The sequence below is a fragment of the Aquarana catesbeiana genome, linkage group LG04 (genome assembly GCF_042186555.1).
Source record: "Aquarana catesbeiana isolate 2022-GZ linkage group LG04, ASM4218655v1, whole genome shotgun sequence".
In the NCBI taxonomy this organism is placed as follows: Eukaryota; Metazoa; Chordata; class Amphibia; order Anura; family Ranidae; genus Aquarana; species Aquarana catesbeiana.
In genome coordinates, this window is record NC_133327.1 from 37,227,978 (window position 1) to 37,250,389 (window position 22,412).

The 22,412-nt window shown below is 52.8% G+C and overlaps 4 non-coding genes across 4 annotated transcripts; all 4 read left to right on the forward strand.

Moving 5' to 3' along the window:
• Nucleotides 1-18,063: 18,063 nt before the first annotated feature.
• TRNAM-CAU (transfer RNA methionine (anticodon CAU)) lies at nucleotides 18,064-18,135 on the forward strand. The gene has a single exon. It is a non-coding gene; the product is annotated as a tRNA-Met (tRNA).
• Nucleotides 18,136-19,478: 1,343 nt separating this feature from the next.
• Nucleotides 19,479-19,550, forward strand: TRNAM-CAU (transfer RNA methionine (anticodon CAU)). The gene has a single exon. It is a non-coding gene; the product is annotated as a tRNA-Met (tRNA).
• Nucleotides 19,551-20,891: 1,341 nt separating this feature from the next.
• Nucleotides 20,892-20,963, forward strand: TRNAM-CAU (transfer RNA methionine (anticodon CAU)). Its single transcript has one exon. It is a non-coding gene; the product is annotated as a tRNA-Met (tRNA).
• Nucleotides 20,964-22,303: 1,340 nt separating this feature from the next.
• TRNAM-CAU (transfer RNA methionine (anticodon CAU)) lies at nucleotides 22,304-22,375 on the forward strand. Its single transcript has one exon. It is a non-coding gene; the product is annotated as a tRNA-Met (tRNA).
• Nucleotides 22,376-22,412: the final 37 nt, after the last annotated feature.

Below are 22,412 nucleotides of genomic sequence, written 5' to 3' on the forward strand. Positions count from 1 at the left end.
GCTGCCTCAAAAAAAAAAACGCATCAACGCCGCCTTGGCACATGTTATGAGGAGGACTCTGGCTTCCCATGTTGCTCGCGGCGCTCGGTTCCAAGCTTCAACAACAAACGCAAAAGCGAGGTGCCTCCCAGGAAGGCAGCGTTTGGAGAATGCGGGCATCGATCCCGCTACCTCTCGCATGCTAAGCGAGCGCTCTACCACTTGAGCTAATCCCCCTTTGCTCGGGCTCCCCGTTGGCGCTATGGCTGATCCCTGTCCTCTTATGTGCTATGCGTAATATATGCAGTTTTGCAAAATCCACAACCTGCTCTGGCCGCTAGACACCAGGACAGCCACCCGTTTTCCGAGCTTCGAAGGTTTGCACTCTCCCTTCCTCAGAGTCCCCCCATTTTTTTTCTCCCTTCGTGAGTCCATTGACAACTGATCCCTTTCGGAAGTATGACCTCATGGGTTTCAATGATGTCATTAGGAGAAGGTGGTTTCCAAAAGAACCTTCCCACCACCTAGTACGTTCTAGACAATAAACACCTTGTGCCTTGATGCATTCCACCGGACTTGAAATTGGCGGGAGAGAGCTACCCGGGGGGGGAAGGGGGGGCTTTAAAGACAAAGACACCATAATTGCATTGGCCGGGAATCGAACCCGGGCCTTTCGCGTGGCAGTCGAGAATTCTACCACTGAACCACCAATGCGCCACGCCGGGGCCGGCGCCATCACCCTCCTCGCTCAGCTGGTCTAGGAGAGTCCAGCTTTTGCCCAGACTTGACTTGGCATTAGCTTGTCAACATCGATGGAAACGCCTTGTCATCTACATTGTGACTTTGCCAGATGGACCCACTCCCCATGGGATCGGTAGCAAACTAGATCCACATTTTGTTGTTGATGCTCCTCCTCAGCCACAAGAGCAGAGTGGCGCAGCGGAAGCGTGCTGAGCCAAAACCCTCAGCATAAGGATGGCACTGGCACCTTTTGCTTGTCAACATCGATGGAAACGCCTCGTCATCTACATTGTGACTTTGCCAGATGGACCCACTCCCCATGGGATCGGTAGCAAACTAGATCCACATTTTGTTGTCGATGCACCAGCTCGGCAGCAAGAGCAGAGTGGCGCAGCGGAAGCGTGCTGGGCCCATAACCCAGAGGTCGATGGATCGAAACCATCCTCTGCTACGTTGCCTTTTCCTATGCCAGTCGATATTTGCTAGTGGGGCCAAAGGGCGCTCTTTCACACACAAAGAGAAGTTGAACCTGATTCTGGTGGTTAAACGAGTCCAAAACCCTCAGCATAAGGATGGCACGGGCACCTTTTGTGCTAATGCAATATTGTCTCTTGGCAAAGGAAGCCTGGCCGTGCTTTCTTTAATGGATTGCTTTTGTCCAATACTGCCTGCCTGACTTTGGCTGAAGCCACAGCTGCCTCAAAAAAAAAAACGCGTCAACGCCGCCTTGGCACATGTTATGAGGAGGACTCTGGCTTCCCATGTTGCTCGCGGCGCTCGGTTCCAAGCTTCAACAACAAACGCAAAAGCGAGGTGCCTCCCAGGAAGGCAGCGTTTGGAGAATGCGGGCATCGATCCCGCTACCTCTCGCATGCTAAGCGAGCGCTCTACCACTTGAGCTAATCCCCCTTTGCTCGTGCTCCCTGTTGGCGCTATGGCTGATCCCTGTCCTCTTATGTGCTATGCGTAATATATGCAGTTTTGCAAAATCCACAACCTGCTCTGGCCGCTAGACACCAGGACAGCCACCCGTTTTCCGAGCTTCGAAGGTTTGCACTCTCCCTTCCTCAGAGTCCCCCCATTTTTTTTCTCCCTTCGTGAGTCCATTGACAACTGATCCCTTTCGGAAGTATGACCTCATGGGTTTCAATGATGTCATTAGGAGAAGGTGGTTTCCAAAAGAACCTTCCCACCACCTAGTACGTTCTAGACAATAAACACCTTGTGCCTTGATGCATTCCACCGGACTTGAAATTGGCGGGAGAGAGCTACCCGGGGGGGGGGAAGGGGGGGCTTTAAAGACAAGGACACCATAATTGCATTGGCCGGGAATCGAACCCGGGCCTCCCGCGTGGCAGGCGAGAATTCTACCACTGAACCACCAATGCGCCACGCCGGGGCCGGCGCCATCACCCTCCTCGCTCAGCTGGTCTAGGAGAGTCCAGCTTTTGCCCAGACTTGACTTGGCATTAGCTTGTCAACATCGATGGAAACGCCTTGTCATCTACATTGTGACTTTGCCAGATGGACCCACTCCCCATGGGATCGGTAGCAAACTAGATCCACATTTTGTTGTTGATGCTCCTCCTCAGCAACAAGAGCAGAGTGGCGCAGCGGAAGCGTGCTGAGCCAAAACCCTCAGCATAAGGATGGCACTGGCACCTTTTGCTTGTCAACATCGATGGAAACGCCTCGTCATCTACATTGTGACTTTGCCAGATGGACCCACTCCCCATGGGATCGGTAGCAAACTAGATCCACATTTTGTTGTCGATGCACCAGCTCGGCAGCAAGAGCAGAGTGGCGCAGCGGAAGCGTGCTGGGCCCATAACCCAGAGGTCGATGGATCGAAACCATCCTCTGCTACGTTGCCTTTTCCTATGCCAGTCGATATTTGCTAGTGGGGCCAAAGGGCGCTCTTTCACACACAAAGAGAAGTTGAACCTGATTCTGGTGGTTAAACGAGTCCAAAACCCTCAGCATAAGGATGGCACGGGCACCTTTTGTGCTAATGCAATATTGTCTCTTGGCAAAGGAAGCCTGGCCGTGCTTTCTTTAATGGATTGCTTTTGTCCAATACTGCCTGCCTGACTTTGGCTGAAGCCACAGCTGCCTCAAAAAAAAAAACGCGTCAACGCCGCCTTGGCACATGTTATGAGGAGGACTCTGGCTTCCCATGTTGCTCGCGGCGCTCGGTTCCAAGCTTCAACAACAAACGCAAAAGCGAGGTGCCTCCCAGGAAGGCAGCGTTTGGAGAATGCGGGCATCGATCCCGCTACCTCTCGCATGCTAAGCGAGCGCTCTACCACTTGAGCTAATCCCCCTTTGCTCGGGCTCCCCGTTGGCGCTATGGCTGATCCCTGTCCTCTTATGTGCTATGCGTAATATATGCAGTTTTGCAAAATCCACAACCTGCTCTGGCCGCTAGACACCAGGACAGCCACCCGTTTTCCGAGCTTCGAAGGTTTGCACTCTCCCTTCCTCAGAGTCCCCCCATTTTTTTTCTCCCTTCGTGAGTCCATTGACAACTGATCCCTTTCGGAAGTATGACCTCATGGGTTTCAATGATGTCATTAGGAGAAGGTGGTTTCCAAAAGAACCTTCCCACCACCTAGTACGTTCTAGACAATAAACACCTTGTGCCTTGATGCATTCCACCGGACTTGAAATTGGCGGGAGAGAGCTACCCGGGGGGGGGAAGGGGGGGCTTTAAAGACAAAGACACCATAATTGCATTGGCCGGGAATCGAACCCGGGCCTCCCGCGTGGCAGGCGAGAATTCTACCACTGAACCACCAATGCGCCACGCCGGGGCCGGCGCCATCACCCTCCTCGCTCAGCTGGTCTAGGAGAGTCCAGCTTTTGCCCAGACTTGACTTGGCATTAGCTTGTCAACATCGATGGAAACGCCTTGTCATCTACATTGTGACTTTGCCAGATGGACCCACTCCCCATGGGATCGGTAGCAAACTAGATCCACATTTTGTTGTTGATGCTCCTCCTCAGCAACAAGAGCAGAGTGGCGCAGCGGAAGCGTGCTGAGCCAAAACCCTCAGCATAAGGATGGCACTGGCACCTTTTGCTTGTCAACATCGATGGAAACGCCTCGTCATCTACATTGTGACTTTGCCAGATGGACCCACTCCCCATGGGATCGGTAGCAAACTAGATCCACATTTTGTTGTCGATGCACCAGCTCGGCAGCAAGAGCAGAGTGGCGCAGCGGAAGCGTGCTGGGCCCACAACCCAGAGGTCGATGGATCGAAACCATCCTCTGCTACGTTGCCTTTTCCTATGCCAGTCGATATTTGCTAGTGGGGCCAAAGGGCGCTCTTTCACACACAAAGAGAAGTTGAACCTGATTCTGGTGGTTAAACGAGTCCAAAACCCTCAGCATAAGGATGGCACGGGCACCTTTTGTGCTAATGCAATATTGTCTCTTGGCAAAGGAAGCCTGGCCGTGCTTTCTTTAATGGATTGCTTTTGTCCAATACTGCCTGCCTGACTTTGGCTGAAGCCACAGCTGCCTCAAAAAAAAAAACGCGTCAACGCCGCCTTGGCACATGTTATGAGGAGGACTCTGGCTTCCCATGTTGCTCGCGGCGCTCGGTTCCAAGCTTCAACAACAAACGCAAAAGCGAGGTGCCTCCCAGGAAGGCAGCGTTTGGAGAATGCGGGCATCGATCCCGCTACCTCTCGCATGCTAAGCGAGCGCTCTACCACTTGAGCTAATCCCCCTTTGCTCGGGCTCCCCGTTGGCGCTATGGCTGATCCCTGTCCTCTTATGTGCTATGCGTAATATATGCAGTTTTGCAAAATCCACAACCTGCTCTGGCCGCTAGACACCAGGACAGCCACCCGTTTTCCGAGCTTCGAAGGTTTGCACTCTCCCTTCCTCAGAGTCCCCCCATTTTTTTTCTCCCTTCGTGAGTCCATTGACAACTGATCCCTTTCGGAAGTATGACCTCATGGGTTTCAATGATGTCATTAGGAGAAGGTGGTTTCCAAAAGTACCTTCCCACCACCTAGTACGTTCTAGACAATAAACACCTTGTGCCTTGATGCATTCCACCGGACTTGAAATTGGCGGGAGAGAGCTACCCGGGGGGGGGAAGGGGGGGCTTTAAAGACAAAGACACCATAATTGCATTGGCCGGGAATCGAACCCGGGCCTCCCGCGTGGCAGGCGAGAATTCTACCACTGAACCACCAATGCGCCACGCCGGGGCCGGCGCCATCACCCTCCTCGCTCAGCTGGTCTAGGAGAGTCCAGCTTTTGCCCAGACTTGACTTGGCATTAGCTTGTCAACATCGATGGAAACGCCTTGTCATCTACATTGTGACTTTGCCAGATGGACCCACTCCCCATGGGATCGGTAGCAAACTAGATCCACATTTTGTTGTTGATGCTCCTCCTCAGCAACAAGAGCAGAGTGACGCAGCGGAAGCGTGCTGAGCCAAAACCCTCAGCATAAGGATGGCACTGGCACCTTTTGCTTGTCAACATCGATGGAAACGCCTCGTCATCTACATTGTGACTTTGCCAGATGGACCCACTCCCCATGGGATCGGTAGCAAACTAGATCCACATTTTGTTGTCGATGCACCAGCTCGGCAGCAAGAGCAGAGTGGCGCAGCGGAAGCGTGCTGGGCCCATAACCCAGAGGTCGATGGATCGAAACCATCCTCTGCTACGTTGCCTTTTCCTATGCCAGTCGATATTTGCTAGTGGGGCCAAAGGGCGCTCTTTCACACACAAAGAGAAGTTGAACCTGATTCTGGTGGTTAAACGAGTCCAAAACCCTCAGAATAAGGATGGCACGGGCACCTTTTGTGCTAATGCAATATTGTCTCTTGGCAAAGGAAGCCTGGCCGTGCTTTCTTTAATGGATTGCTTTTGTCCAATACTGCCTGCCTGACTTTGGCTGAAGCCACAGCTGCCTCAAAAAAAAAAACGCGTCAACGCCGCCTTGGCACATGTTATGAGGAGGACTCTGGCTTCCCATGTTGCTCGCGGCGCTCGGTTCCAAGCTTCAACAACAAACGCAAAAGCGAGGTGCCTCCCAGGAAGGCAGCGTTTGGAGAATGCGGGCATCGATCCCGCTACCTCTCGCATGCTAAGCGAGCGCTCTACCACTTGAGCTAATCCCCCTTTGCTCGGGCTCCCCGTTGGCGCTATGGCTGATCCCTGTCCTCTTATGTGCTATGCGTAATATATGCAGTTTTGCAAAATCCACAACCTGCTCTGGCCGCTAGACACCAGGACAGCCACCCGTTTTCCGAGCTTCGAAGGTTTGCACTCTCCCTTCCTCAGAGTCCCCCCATTTTTTTTCTCCCTTCGTGAGTCCATTGACAACTGATCCCTTTCGGAAGTATGACCTCATGGGTTTCAATGATGTCATTAGGAGAAGGTGGTTTCCAAAAGAACCTTCCCACCACCTAGTACGTTCTAGACAATAAACACCTTGTGCCTTGATGCATTCCACCGGACTTGAAATTGGCGGGAGAGAGCTACCCGGGGGGGGAAGGGGGGGCTTTAAAGACAAAGACACCATAATTGCATTGGCCGGGAATCGAACCCGGGCCTCCCGCGTGGCAGGCGAGAATTCTACCACTGAACCACCAATGCGCCACGCCGGGGCCGGCGCCATCACCCTCCTCGCTCAGCTGGTCTAGGAGAGTCCAGCTTTTGCCCAGACTTGACTTGGCATTAGCTTGTCAACATCGATGGAAACGCCTTGTCATCTACATTGTGACTTTGCCAGATGGACCCACTCCCCATGGGATCGGTAGCAAACTAGATCCACATTTTGTTGTTGATGCTCCTCCTCAGCAACAAGAGCAGAGTGGCGCAGCGGAAGCGTGCTGAGCCAAAACCCTCAGCATAAGGATGGCACTGGCACCTTTTGCTTGTCAACATCGATGGAAACGCCTCGTCATCTACATTGTGACTTTGCCAGATGGACCCACTCCCCATGGGATCGGTAGCAAACTAGATCCACATTTTGTTGTCGATGCACCAGCTCGGCAGCAAGAGCAGAGTGGCGCAGCGGAAGCGTGCTGGGCCCATAACCCAGAGGTCGATGGATCGAAACCATCCTCTGCTACGTTGCCTTTTCCTATGCCAGTCGATATTTGCTAGTGGGGCCAAAGGGCGCTCTTTCACACACAAAGAGAAGTTGAACCTGATTCTGGTGGTTAAACGAGTCCAAAACCCTCAGCATAAGGATGGCACGGGCACCTTTTGTGCTAATGCAATATTGTCTCTTGGCAAAGGAAGCCTGGCCGTGCTTTCTTTAATGGATTGCTTTTGTCCAATACTGCCTGCCTGACTTTGGCTGAAGCCACAGCTGCCTCAAAAAAAAAAACGCGTCAACGCCGCCTTGGCACATGTTATGAGGAGGACTCTGGCTTCCCATGTTGCTCGCGGCGCTCGGTTCCAAGCTTCAACAACAAACGCAAAAGCGAGGTGCCTCCCAGGAAGGCAGCGTTTGGAGAATGCGGGCATCGATCCCGCTACCTCTCGCATGCTAAGCGAGCGCTCTACCACTTGAGCTAATCCCCCTTTGCTCGGGCTCCCCGTTGGCGCTATGGCTGATCCCTGTCCTCTTATGTGCTATGCGTAATATATGCAGTTTTGCAAAATCCACAACCTGCTCTGGCCGCTAGACACCAGGACAGCCACCCGTTTTCCGAGCTTCGAAGGTTTGCACTCTCCCTTCCTCAGAGTCCCCCCATTTTTTTTCTCCCTTCGTGAGTCCATTGACAACTGATCCCTTTCGGAAGTATGACCTCATGGGTTTCAATGATGTCATTAGGAGAAGGTGGTTTCCAAAAGAACCTTCCCACCACCTAGTACGTTCTAGACAATAAACACCTTGTGCCTTGATGCATTCCACCGGACTTGAAATTGGCGGGAGAGAGCTACCCGGGGGGGGAAGGGGGGGCTTTAAAGACAAAGACACCATAATTGCATTGGCCGGGAATCGAACCCGGGCCTCCCGCGTGGCAGGCGAGAATTCTACCACTGAACCACCAATGCGCCACGCCGGGGCCGGCGCCATCACCCTCCTCGCTCAGCTGGTCTAGGAGAGTCCAGCTTTTGCCCAGACTTGACTTGGCATTAGCTTGTCAACATCGATGGAAACGCCTTGTCATCTACATTGTGACTTTGCCAGATGGACCCACTCCCCATGGGATCGGTAGCAAACTAGATCCACATTTTGTTGTTGATGCTCCTCCTCAGCAACAAGAGCAGAGTGGCGCAGCGGAAGCGTGCTGAGCCAAAACCCTCAGCATAAGGATGGCACTGGCACCTTTTGCTTGTCAACATCGATGGAAACGCCTCGTCATCTACATTGTGACTTTGCCAGATGGACCCACTCCCCATGGGATCGGTAGCAAACTAGATCCACATTTTGTTGTCGATGCACCAGCTCGGCAGCAAGAGCAGAGTGGCGCAGCGGAAGCGTGCTGGGCCCATAACCCAGAGGTCGATGGATCGAAACCATCCTCTGCTACGTTGCCTTTTCCTATGCCAGTCGATATTTGCTAGTGGGGCCAAAGGGCGCTCTTTCACACACAAAGAGAAGTTGAACCTGATTCTGGTGGTTAAACGAGTCCAAAACCCTCAGCATAAGGATGGCACGGGCACCTTTTGTGCTAATGCAATATTGTCTCTTGGCAAAGGAAGCCTGGCCGTGCTTTCTTTAATGGATTGCTTTTGTCCAATACTGCCTGCCTGACTTTGGCTGAAGCCACAGCTGCCTCAAAAAAAAAAAACGCGTCAACGCCGCCTTGGCACATGTTATGAGGAGGACTCTGGCTTCCCATGTTGCTCGCGGCGCTCGGTTCCAAGCTTCAACAACAAACGCAAAAGCGAGGTGCCTCCCAGGAAGGCAGCGTTTGGAGAATGCGGGCATCGATCCCGCTACCTCTCGCATGCTAAGCGAGCGCTCTACCACTTGAGCTAATCCCCCTTTGCTCGGGCTCCCCGTTGGCGCTATGGCTGATCCCTGTCCTCTTATGTGCTATGCGTAATATATGCAGTTTTGCAAAATCCACAACCTGCTCTGGCCGCTAGACACCAGGACAGCCACCCGTTTTCCGAGCTTCGAAGGTTTGCACTCTCCCTTCCTCAGAGTCCCCCCATTTTTTTTCTCCCTTCGTGAGTCCATTGACAACTGATCCCTTTCGGAAGTATGACCTCATGGGTTTCAATGATGTCATTAGGAGAAGGTGGTTTCCAAAAGAACCTTCCCACCACCTAGTACGTTCTAGACAATAAACACCTTGTGCCTTGATGCATTCCACCGGACTTGAAATTGGCGGGAGAGAGCTACCCGGGGGGGGGAAGGGGGGGCTTTAAAGACAAAGACACCATAATTGCATTGGCCGGGAATCGAACCCGGGCCTCCCGCGTGGCAGGCGAGAATTCTACCACTGAACCACCAATGCGCCACGCCGGGGCCGGCGCCATCACCCTCCTCGCTCAGCTGGTCTAGGAGAGTCCAGCTTTTGCCCAGACTTGACTTGGCATTAGCTTGTCAACATCGATGGAAACGCCTTGTCATCTACATTGTGACTTTGCCAGATGGACCCACTCCCCATGGGATCGGTAGCAAACTAGATCCACATTTTGTTGTTGATGCTCCTCCTCAGCAACAAGAGCAGAGTGGCGCAGCGGAAGCGTGCTGAGCCAAAACCCTCAGCATAAGGATGGCACTGGCACCTTTTGCTTGTCAACATCGATGGAAACGCCTCGTCATCTACATTGTGACTTTGCCAGATGGACCCACTCCCCATGGGATCGGTAGCAAACTAGATCCACATTTTGTTGTCGATGCACCAGCTCGCCAGCAAGAGCAGAGTGGCGCAGCGGAAGCGTGCTGGGCCCATAACCCAGAGGTCGATGGATCGAAACCATCCTCTGCTACGTTGCCTTTTCCTATGCCAGTCGATATTTGCTAGTGGGGCCAAAGGGCGCTCTTTCACACATAAAGAGAAGTTGAACCTGATTCTGGTGGTTAAACGAGTCCAAAACCCTCAGCATAAGGATGGCACGGGCACCTTTTGTGCTAATGCAATATTGTCTCTTGGCAAAGGAAGCCTGGCCGTGCTTTCTTTAATGGATTGCTTTTGTCCAATACTGCCTGCCTGACTTTGGCTGAAGCCACAGCTGCCTCAAAAAAAAAACGCGTCAACGCCGCCTTGGCACATGTTATGAGGAGGACTCTGGCTTCCCATGTTGCTCGCGGCGCTCGGTTCCAAGCTTCAACAACAAACGCAAAAGCGAGGTGCCTCCCAGGAAGGCAGCGTTTGGAGAATGCGGGCATCGATCCCGCTACCTCTCGCATGCTAAGCGAGCGCTCTACCACTTGAGCTAATCCCCCTTTGCTCGGGCTCCCCGTTGGCGCTATGGCTGATCCCTGTCCTCTTATGTGCTATGCGTAATATATGCAGTTTTGCAAAATCCACAACCTGCTCTGGCCGCTAGACACCAGGACAGCCACCCGTTTTCCGAGCTTCGAAGGTTTGCACTCTCCCTTCCTCAGAGTCCCCCCATTTTTTTTCTCCCTTCGTGAGTCCATTGACAACTGATCCCTTTCGGAAGTATGACCTCATGGGTTTCAATGATGTCATTAGGAGAAGGTGGTTTCCAAAAGAACCTTCCCACCACCTAGTACGTTCTAGACAATAAACACCTTGTGCCTTGATGCATTCCACCGGACTTGAAATTGGCGGGAGAGAGCTACCCGGGGGGGGAAGGGGGGGCTTTAAAGACAAAGACACCATAATTGCATTGGCCGGGAATCGAACCCGGGCCTCCCGCGTGGCAGGCGAGAATTCTACCACTGAACCACCAATGCGCCACGCCGGGGCCGGCGCCATCACCCTCCTCGCTCAGCTGGTCTAGGAAAGTCCAGCTTTTGCCCAGACTTGACTTGGCATTAGCTTGTCAACATCGATGGAAACGCCTTGTCATCTACATTGTGACTTTGCCAGATGGACCCACTCCCCATGGGATCGGTAGCAAACTAGATCCACATTTTGTTGTTGATGCTCCTCCTCAGCAACAAGAGCAGAGTGGCGCAGCGGAAGCGTGCTGAGCCAAAACCCTCAGCATAAGGATGGCACTGGCACCTTTTGCTTGTCAACATCGATGGAAACGCCTCGTCATCTACATTGTGACTTTGCCAGATGGACCCACTCCCCATGGGATCGGTAGCAAACTAGATCCACATTTTGTTGTCGATGCACCAGCTCACCAGCAAGAGCAGAGTGGCGCAGCGGAAGCGTGCTGGGCCCATAACCCAGAGGTCGATGGATCGAAACCATCCTCTGCTACGTTGCCTTTTCCTATGCCAGTCGATATTTGCTAGTGGGGCCAAAGGGCGCTCTTTCACACACAAAGAGAAGTTGAACCTGATTCTGGTGGTTAAACGAGTCCAAAACCCTCAGCATAAGGATGGCACGGGCACCTTTTGTGCTAATGCAATATTGTCTCTTGGCAAAGGAAGCCTGGCCGTGCTTTCTTTAATGGATTGCTTTTGTCCAATACTGCCTGCCTGACTTTGGCTGAAGCCACAGCTGCCTCAAAAAAAAAAACGCGTCAACGCCGCCTTGGCACATGTTATGAGGAGGACTCTGGCTTCCCATGTTGCTCGCGGCGCTCGGTTCCAAGCTTCAACAACAAACGCAAAAGCGAGGTGCCTCCCAGGAAGGCAGCGTTTGGAGAATGCGGGCATCGATCCCGCTACCTCTCGCATGCTAAGCGAGCGCTCTACCACTTGAGCTAATCCCCCTTTGCTCGGGCTCCCCGTTGGCGCTATGGCTGATCCCTGTCCTCTTATGTGCTATGCGTAATATATGCAGTTTTGCAAAATCCACAACCTGCTCTGGCCGCTAGACACCAGGACAGCCACCCGTTTTCCGAGCTTCGAAGGTTTGCACTCTCCCTTCCTCAGAGTCCCCCCCTTTTTTTTCTCCCTTCGTGAGTCCATTGACAACTGATCCCTTTCGGAAGTATGACCTCATGGGTTTCAATGATGTCATTAGGAGAAGGTGGTTTCCAAAAGAACCTTCCCACCACCTAGTACGTTCTAGACAATAAACACCTTGTGCCTTGATGCATTCCACCGGACTTGAAATTGGCGGGAGAGAGCTACCCGGGGGGGGAAGGGGGGGCTTTAAAGACAAAGACACCATAATTGCATTGGCCGGGAATCGAACCCGGGCCTCCCGCGTGGCAGGCGAGAATTCTACCACTGAACCACCAATGCGCCACGCCGGGGCCGGCGCCATCACCCTCCTCGCTCAGCTGGTCTAGGAAAGTCCAGCTTTTGCCCAGACTTGACTTGGCATTAGCTTGTCAACATCGATGGAAACGCCTTGTCATCTACATTGTGACTTTGCCAGATGGACCCACTCCCCATGGGATCGGTAGCAAACTAGATCCACATTTTGTTGTTGATGCTCCTCCTCAGCAACAAGAGCAGAGTGGCGCAGCGGAAGCGTGCTGAGCCAAAACCCTCAGCATAAGGATGGCACTGGCACCTTTTGCTTGTCAACATCGATGGAAACGCCTCGTCATCTACATTGTGACTTTGCCAGATGGACCCACTCCCCATGGGATCGGTAGCAAACTAGATCCACATTTTGTTGTCGATGCACCAGCTCACCAGCAAGAGCAGAGTGGCGCAGCGGAAGCGTGCTGGGCCCATAACCCAGAGGTCGATGGATCGAAACCATCCTCTGCTACGTTGCCTTTTCCTATGCCAGTCGATATTTGCTAGTGGGGCCAAAGGGCGCTCTTTCACACACAAAGAGAAGTTGAACCTGATTCTGGTGGTTAAACGAGTCCAAAACCCTCAGCATAAGGATGGCACGGGCACCTTTTGTGCTAATGCAATATTGTCTCTTGGCAAAGGAAGCCTGGCCGTGCTTTCTTTAATGGATTGCTTTTGTCCAATACTGCCTGCCTGACTTTGGCTGAAGCCACAGCTGCCTCAAAAAAAAAAACGCGTCAACGCCGCCTTGGCACATGTTATGAGGAGGACTCTGGCTTCCCATGTTGCTCGCGGCGCTCGGTTCCAAGCTTCAACAACAAACGCAAAAGCGAGGTGCCTCCCAGGAAGGCAGCGTTTGGAGAATGCGGGCATCGATCCCGCTACCTCTCGCATGCTAAGCGAGCGCTCTACCACTTGAGCTAATCCCCCTTTGCTCGGGCTCCCCGTTGGCGCTATGGCTGATCCCTGTCCTCTTATGTGCTATGCGTAATATATGCAGTTTTGCAAAATCCACAACCTGCTCTGGCCGCTAGACACCAGGACAGCCACCCGTTTTCCGAGCTTCGAAGGTTTGCACTCTCCCTTCCTCAGAGTCCCCCCATTTTTTTTCTCCCTTCGTGAGTCCATTGACAACTGATCCCTTTCGGAAGTATGACCTCATGGGTTTCAATGATGTCATTAGGAGAAGGTGGTTTCCAAAAGAACCTTCCCACCACCTAGTACGTTCTAGACAATAAACACCTTGTGCCTTGATGCATTCCACCGGACTTGAAATTGGCGGGAGAGAGCTACCCGGGGGGGGGAAGGGGGGGCTTTAAAGACAAAGACACCATAATTGCATTGGCCGGGAATCGAACCCGGGCCTCCCGCGTGGCAGGCGAGAATTCTACCACTGAACCACCAATGCGCCACGCCAGGGCCGGCGCCATCACCCTCCTCGCTCAGCTGGTCTAGGAGAGTCCAGCTTTTGCCCAGACTTGACTTGGCATTAGCTTGTCAACATCGATGGAAACGCCTTGTCATCTACATTGTGACTTTGCCAGATGGACCCACTCCCCATGGGATCGGTAGCAAACTAGATCCACATTTTGTTGTTGATGCTCCTCCTCAGCAACAAGAGCAGAGTGGCGCAGCGGAAGCGTGCTGAGCCAAAACCCTCAGCATAAGGATGGCACTGGCACCTTTTGCTTGTCAACATCGATGGAAACGCCTCGTCATCTACATTGTGACTTTGCCAGATGGACCCACTCCCCATGGGATCGGTAGCAAACTAGATCCACATTTTGTTGTCGATGCACCAGCTCGGCAGCAAGAGCAGAGTGGCGCAGCGGAAGCGTGCTGGGCCCATAACCCAGAGGTCGATGGATCGAAACCATCCTCTGCTACGTTGCCTTTTCCTATGCCAGTCGATATTTGCTAGTGGGGCCAAAGGGCGCTCTTTCACACACAAAGAGAAGTTGAACCTGATTCTGGTGGTTAAACGAGTCCAAAACCCTCAGCATAAGGATGGCACGGGCACCTTTTGTGCTAATGCAATATTGTCTCTTGGCAAAGGAAGCCTGGCCGTGCTTTCTTTAATGGATTGCTTTTGTCCAATACTGCCTGCCTGACTTTGGCTGAAGCCACAGCTGCCTCAAAAAAAAAAAACGCGTCAACGCCGCCTTGGCACATGTTATGAGGAGGACTCTGGCTTCCCATGTTGCTCGCGGCGCTCGGTTCCAAGCTTCAACAACAAACGCAAAAGCGAGGTGCCTCCCAGGAAGGCAGCGTTTGGAGAATGCGGGCATCGATCCCGCTACCTCTCGCATGCTAAGCGAGCGCTCTACCACTTGAGCTAATCCCCCTTTGCTCGGGCTCCCCGTTGGCGCTATGGCTGATCCCTGTCCTCTTATGTGCTATGCGTAATATATGCAGTTTTGCAAAATCCACAACCTGCTCTGGCCGCTAGACACCAGGACAGCCACCCGTTTTCCGAGCTTCGAAGGTTTGCACTCTCCCTTCCTCAGAGTCCCCCCATTTTTTTTCTCCCTTCGTGAGTCCATTGACAACTGATCCCTTTCGGAAGTATGACCTCATGGGTTTCAATGATGTCATTAGGAGAAGGTCGTTTCCAAAAGAACCTTCCCACCACCTAGTACGTTCTAGACAATAAACACCTTGTGCCTTGATGCATTCCACCGGACTTGAAATTGGCGGGAGAGAGCTACCCGGGGGGGGGAAGGGGGGGCTTTAAAGACAAAGACACCATAATTGCATTGGCCGGGAATCGAACCCGGGCCTCCCGCGTGGCAGGCGAGAATTCTACCACTGAACCACCAATGCACCACGCCGGGGGCGGCGCCATCACCCTCCTCGCTCAGCTGGTCTAGGAGAGTCCAGCTTTTGCCCAGACTTGACTTGGCATTAGCTTGTCAACATCGATGGAAACGCCTTGTCATCTACATTGTGACTTTGCCAGATGGACCCACTCCCCATGGGATCGGTAGCAAACTAGATCCACATTTTGTTGTTGATGCTCCTCCTCAGCAACAAGAGCAGAGTGGCGCAGCGGAAGCGTGCTGAGCCAAAACCCTCAGCATAAGGATGGCACTGGCACCTTTTGCTTGTCAACATCGATGGAAACGCCTCGTCATCTACATTGTGACTTTGCCAGATGGACCCACTCCCCATGGGATCGGTAGCAAACTAGATCCACATTTTGTTGTCGATGCACAGCTCGGCAGCAAGAGCAGAGTGGCGCAGCGGAAGCGTGCTGGGCCCATAACCCAGAGGTCGATGGATCGAAACCATCCTCTGCTACGTTGCCTTTTCCTATGCCAGTCGATATTTGCTAGTGGGGCCAAAGGGCGCTCTTTCACACACAAAGAGAAGTTGAACCTGATTCTGGTGGTTAAACGAGTCCAAAACCCTCAGCATAAGGATGGCACGGGCACCTTTTGTGCTAATGCAATATTGTCTCTTGGCAAAGGAAGCCTGGCCGTGCTTTCTTTAATGGATTGCTTTTGTCCAATACTGCCTGCCTGACTTTGGCTGAAGCCACAGCTGCCTCAAAAAAAAAAACGCGTCAACGCCGCCTTGGCACATGTTATGAGGAGGACTCTGGCTTCCCATGTTGCTCGCGGCGCTCGGTTCCAAGCTTCAACAACAAACGCAAAAGCGAGGTGCCTCCCAGGAAGGCAGCGTTTGGAGAATGCGGGCATCGATCCCGCTACCTCTCGCATGCTAAGCGAGCGCTCTACCACTTGAGCTAATCCCCCTTTGCTCGGGCTCCCCGTTGGCGCTATGGCTGATCCCTGTCCTCTTATGTGCTATGCGTAATATATGCAGTTTTGCAAAATCCACAACCTGCTCTGGCCGCTAGACACCAGGACAGCCACCCGTTTTCCGAGCTTCGAAGGTTTGCACTCTCCCTTCCTCAGAGTCCCCCCATTTTTTTTCTCCCTTCGTGAGTCCATTGACAACTGATCCCTTTCGGAAGTATGACCTCATGGGTTTCAATGATGTCATTAGGAGAAGGTGGTTTCCAAAAGAACCTTCCCACCACCTAGTACGTTCTAGACAATAAACACCTTGTGCCTTTGATGCATTCCACCGGACTTGAAATTGGCGGGAGAGAGCTACCCGGGGGGGAAGGGGGGGCTTTGAGGACAAAGACACCATAATTGCATTGGCCGGGAATCGAACCCGGGCCTCCCGCGTGGCAGGCGAGAATTCTACCACTGAACCACCAATGCGCCACGCCGGGGCCGGCGCCATCACCCTCCTCGCTCAGCTGGTCTAGGAGAGTCCAGCTTTTGCCCAGACTTGACTTGGCATTAGCTTGTCAACATCGATGGAAACGCCTTGTCATCTACATTGTGACTTTGCCAGATGGACCCACTCCCCATGGGATCGGTAGCAAACTAGATCCACATTTTGTTGTTGATGCTCCTCCTCAGCAACAAGAGCAGAGTGGCGCAGCGGAAGCGTGCTGAGCCAAAACCCTCAGCATAAGGATGGCACTGGCACCTTTTGCTTGTCAACATCGATGGAAACGCCTCGTCATCTACATTGTGACTTTGCCAGATGGACCCACTCCCCATGGGATCGGTAGCAAACTAGATCCACATTTTGTTGTCCATGCACCAGCTCGGCAGCAAGAGCAGAGTGGCGCAGCGGAAGCGTGCTGGGCCCATAACCCAGAGGTCGATGGATCGAAACCATCCTCTGCTACGTTGCCTTTTCCTATGCCAGTCGATATTTGCTAGTGGGGCCAAAGGGCGCTCTTTCACACACAAAGAGAAGTTGAACCTGATTCTGGTGGTTAAACGAGTCCAAAACCCTCAGCATAAGGATGGCACGGGCACCTTTTGTGCTAATGCAATATTGTCTCTTGGCAAAGGAAGCCTGGCCGTGCTTTCTTTAATGGATTGCTTTTGTCCAATACTGCCTGCCTGACTTTGGCTGAAGCCACAGCTGCCTCAAAAAAAAAAACGCGTCAACGCCGCCTTGGCACATGTTATGAGGAGGACTCTGGCTTCCCATGTTGCTCGCGGCGCTCGGTTCCAAGCTTCAACAACAAACGCAAAAGCGAGGTGCCTCCCAGGAAGGCAGTGTTTGGAGAATGCGGGCATCGATCCCGCTACCTCTCGCATGCTAAGCGAGCGCTCTACCACTTGAGCTAATCCCCCTTTGCTCGGGCTCCCCGTTGGCGCTATGGCTGATCCCTGTCCTCTTATGTGCTATGCGTAATATATGCAGTTTTGCAAAATCCACAACCTGCTCTGGCCGCTAGACACCAGGACAGCCACCCGTTTTCCGAGCTTCGAAGGTTTGCACTCTCCCTTCCTCAGAGTCCCCCCATTTTTTTTCTCCCTTCGTGAGTCCATTGACAACTGATCCCTTTCGGAAGTATGACCTCATGGGTTTCAATGATGTCATTAGGAGAAGGTGGTTTCCAAAAGAACCTTCCCACCACCTAGTACGTTCTAGACAATAAACACCTTGTGCCTTGATGCATTCCACCGGACTTGAAATTGGCGGGAGAGAGCTACCCGGGGGGGGGAAGGGGGGGCTTTAAAGACAAAGACACCATAATTGCATTGGCCGAGAATCTAACCCGGGCCTCCCGCATGGCAGGCGAGAATTCTACCACTGAACCACCAATGCGCCACGCCGGGGCCGGCGCCATCACCCTCCTCGCTCAGCTGGTCTAGGAGAGTCCAGCTTTTGCCCAGACTTGACTTGGCATTAGCTTGTCAACATCGATGGAAACGCCTTGTCATCTACATTGTGACTTTGCCAGATGGACCCACTCCCCATGGGATCGGTAGCAAACTAGATCCACATTTTATTGTTGATGCTCCTCCTCAGCAACAAGAGCAGAGTGGCGCAGCGGAAGCGTGCTGAGCCAAAACCCTCAGCATAAGGATGGCACTGGCACCTTTTGCTTGTCAACATCGATGGAAACGCCTCGTCATCTACATTGTGACTTTGCCAGATGGACCCACTCCCCATGGGATCGGTAGCAAACTAGATCCACATTTTGTTGTCGATGCACAAGCTCGGCAGCAAGAGCAGAGTGGCGCAGCGGAAGCGTGCTGGGCCCATAACCCAGAGGTCGATGGATCGAAACCATCCTCTGCTACGTTGCCTTTTCCTATGCCAGTCGATATTTGCTAGTGGGGCCAAAGGGCGCTCTTTCACACACAAAGAGAAGTTGAACCTGATTCTGGTGGTTAAACGAGTCCAAAACCCTCAGCATAAGGATGGCACGGGCACCTTTTGTGCTAATGCAATATTGTCTCTTGGCAAAGGAAGCCTGGCCGTGCTTTCTTTAATGGATTGCTTTTGTCCAATACTGCCTGCCTGACTTTGGCTGAAGCCACAGCTGCCTCAAAAAAAAAAACGCGTCAACGCCGCCTTGGCACATGTTATGAGGAGGACTCTGGCTTCCCATGTTGCTCGCGGCGCTCGGTTCCAAGCTTCAACAACAAACGCAAAAGCGAGGTGCCTCCCAGGAAGGCAGCGTTTGGAGAATGCGGGCATCGATCCCGCTACCTCTCGCATGCTAAGCGAGCGCTCTACCACTTGAGCTAATCCCCCTTTGCTTGGGCTCCCCGTTGGCGCTATGGCTGATCCCTGTCCTCTTATGTGCTATGCGTAATATATGCAGTTTTGCAAAATCCACAACCTGCTCTGGCCGCTAGACACCAGGACAGCCACCCGTTTTCCGAGCTTCGAAGGTTTGCACTCTCCCTTCCTCAGAGTCCCCCCATTTTTTTTCTCCCTTCGTGAGTCCATTGACAACTGATCCCTTTCGGAAGTATGACCTCATGGGTTTCAATGATGTCATTAGGAGAAGGTGGTTTCCAAAAGAACCTTCCCACCACCTAGTACGTTCTAGACAATAAACACCTTGTGCCTTGATGCATTCCACCGGACTTGAAATTGGCGGGAGAGAGCTACCCGGGGGGGGGGAAGGGGGGGCTTTAAAGACAAAGACACCATAATTGCATTGGCCGGGAATCGAACCCGGGCCTCCCGCGTGGCAGGCGAGAATTCTACCACTGAACCACCAATGCGCCACGCCGGGGCCGGCGCCATCACCCTCCTCGCTCAGCTGGTCTAGGAGAGTCCAGCTTTTGCCCAGACTTGACTTGGCATTAGCTTGTCAACATCGATGGAAACGCCTTGTCATCTACATTGTGACTTTGCCAGATGGACCCACTCCCCATGGGATCGGTAGCAAACTAGATCCACATTTTGTTGTTGATGCTCCTCCTCAGCAACAAGAGCAGAGTGGCGCAGCGGAAGCGTGCTGAGCCAAAACCCTCAGCATAAGGATGGCACTGGCACCTTTTGCTTGTCAACATCGATGGAAACGCCTCGTCATCTACATTGTGACTTTGCCAGATGGACCCACTCCCCATGGGATCGGTAGCAAACTAGATCCACATTTTGTTGTCGATGCACCAGCTCAGCAGCAAGAGCAGAGTGGCGCAGCGGAAGCGTGCTGGGCCCATAACCCAGAGGTCGATGGATCGAAACCATCCTCTGCTACGTTGCCTTTTCCTATGCCAGTCGATATTTGCTAGTGGGGCCAAAGGGCGCTCTTTCACACACAAAGAGAAGTTGAACCTGATTCTGGTGGTTAAACGAGTCCAAAACCCTCAGCATAAGGATGGCACGGGCACCTTTTGTGCTAATGCAATATTGTCTCTTGGCAAAGGAAGCCTGGCCGTGCTTTCTTTAATGGATTGCTTTTGTCCAATACTGCCTGCCTGACTTTGGCTGAAGCCACAGCTGCCTCAAAAAAAAAAACGCGTCAACGCCGCCTTGGCACATGTTATGAGGAGGACTCTGGCTTCCCATGTTGCTCGCGGCGCTCGGTTCCAAGCTTCAACAACAAACGCAAAAGCGAGGTGCCTCCCAGGAAGGCAGCGTTTGGAGAATGCGGGCATCGATCCCGCTACCTCTCGCATGCTAAGCGAGCGCTCTACCACTTGAGCTAATCCCCCTTTGCTCGGGCTCCCCGTTGGCGCTATGGCTGATCCCTGTCCTCTTATGTGCTATGCGTAATATATGCAGTTTTGCAAAATCCACAACCTGCTCTGGCCGCTAGACACCAGGACAGCCACCCGTTTTCCGAGCTTCGAAGGTTTGCACTCTCCCTTCCTCAGAGTCCCCCCATTTTTTTTCTCCCTTCGTGAGTCCATTGACAACTGATCCCTTTCGGAAGTATGACCTCATGGGTTTCAATGATGTCATTAGGAGAAGGTGGTTTCCAAAAGAACCTACCCACCACCTAGTACGTTCTAGACAATAAACACCTTGTGCCTTGATGCATTCCACCGGACTTGAAATTGGCGGGAGAGAGCTACCCGGGGGGGGAAGGGGGGGCTTTAAAGACAAAGACACCATAATTGCATTGGCCGGGAATCGAACCCGGGCCTCCCGCGTGGCAGGCGAGAATTCTACCACTGAACCACCAATGCGCCACGCCGGGGCCGGCGCCATCACCCTCCTCGCTCAGCTGGTCTAGGAGAGTCCAGCTTTTGCCCAGACTTGACTTGGCATTAGCTTGTCAACATCGATGGAAACGCCTTGTCATCTACATTGTGACTTTGCCAGATGGACCCACTCCCCATGGGATCGGTAGCAAACTAGATCCACATTTTGTTGTTGATGCTCCTCCTCAGCAACAAGAGCAGAGTGGCGCAGCGGAAGCGTGCTGAGCCAAAACCCTCAGCATAAGGATGGCACTGGCACCTTTTGCTTGTCAACATCGATGGAAACGCCTCGTCATCTACATTGTGACTTTGCCAGATGGACCCACTCCCCATGGGATCGGTAGCAAACTAGATCCACATTTTGTTGTCGATGCACCAGCTCGGCAGCAAGAGCAGAGTGGCGCAGCGGAAGCGTGCTGGGCCCATAACCCAGAGGTCGATGGATCGAAACCATCCTCTGCTACGTTGCCTTTTCCTATGCCAGTCGATATTTGCTAGTGGGGCCAAAGGGCGCTCTTTCACACACAAAGAGAAGTTGAACCTGATTCTGGTGGTTAAACGAGTCCAAAACCCTCAGCATAAGGATGGCACGGGCACCTTTTGTGCTAATGCAATATTGTCTCTTGGCAAAGGAAGCCTGGCCGTGCTTTCTTTAATGGATTGCTTTTGTCCAATACTGCCTGCCTGACTTTGGCTGAAGCCACAGCTGCCTCAAAAAAAAAACGCGTCAACGCCGCCTTGGCACATGTTATGAGGAGGACTCTGGCTTCCCATGTTGCTCGCGGCGCTCGGTTCCAAGCTTCAACAACAAACGCAAAAGCGAGGTGCCTCCCAGGAAGGCAGCGTTTGGAGAATGCGGGCATCGATCCCGCTACCTCTTGCATGCTAAGCGAGCGCTCTACCACTTGAGCTAATCCCCCTTTGCTCGGGCTCCCCGTTGGCGCTATGGCTGATCCCTGTCCTCTTATGTGCTATGCGTAATATATGCAGTTTTGCAAAATCCACAACCTGCTCTGGCCGCTAGACACCAGGACAGCCACCCGTTTTCCGAGCTTCGAAGGTTTGCACTCTCCCTTCCTCAGAGTCCCCCCATTTTTTTTCTCCCTTCGTGAGTCCATTGACAACTGATCCCTTTCGGAAGTATGACCTCATGGGTTTCAATGATGTCATTAGGAGAAGGTGGTTTCCAAAAGAACCTTCCCACCACCTAGTACGTTCTAGACAATAAACACCTTGTGCCTTGATGCATTCCACCGGACTTGAAATTGGCGGGAGAGAGCTACCCGGGGGGGGAAGGGGGGGCTTTAAAGACAAAGACACCATAATTGCATTGGCCGGGAATCGAACCCGGGCCTCCCGCGTGGCAGGCGAGAATTCTACCACTGAACCACCAATGCGCCACGCCGGGGCCGGCGCCATCACCCTCCTCGCTCAGCTGGTCTAGGAGAGTCCAGCTTTTGCCCAGACTTGACTTGGCATTAGCTTGTCAACATCGATGGAAACGCCTTGTCATCTACATTGTGACTTTGCCAGATGGACCCACTCCCCATGGGATCGGTAGCAAACTAGATCCACATTTTGTTGTTGATGCTCCTCCTCAGCAACAAGAGCAGAGTGGCGCAGCGGAAGCGTGCTGAGCCAAAACCCTCAGCATAAGGATGGCACTGGCACCTTTTGCTTGTCAACATCGATGGAAACGCCTCGTCATCTACATTGTGACTTTGCCAGATGGACCCACTCCCCATGGGATCGGTAGCAAACTAGATCCACATTTTGTTGTCGATGCACCAGCTCGCCAGCAAGAGCAGAGTGGCGCAGCGGAAGCGTGCTGGGCCCATAACCCAGAGGTCGATGGATCGAAACCATCCTCTGCTACGTTGCCTTTTCCTATGCCAGTCGATATTTGCTAGTG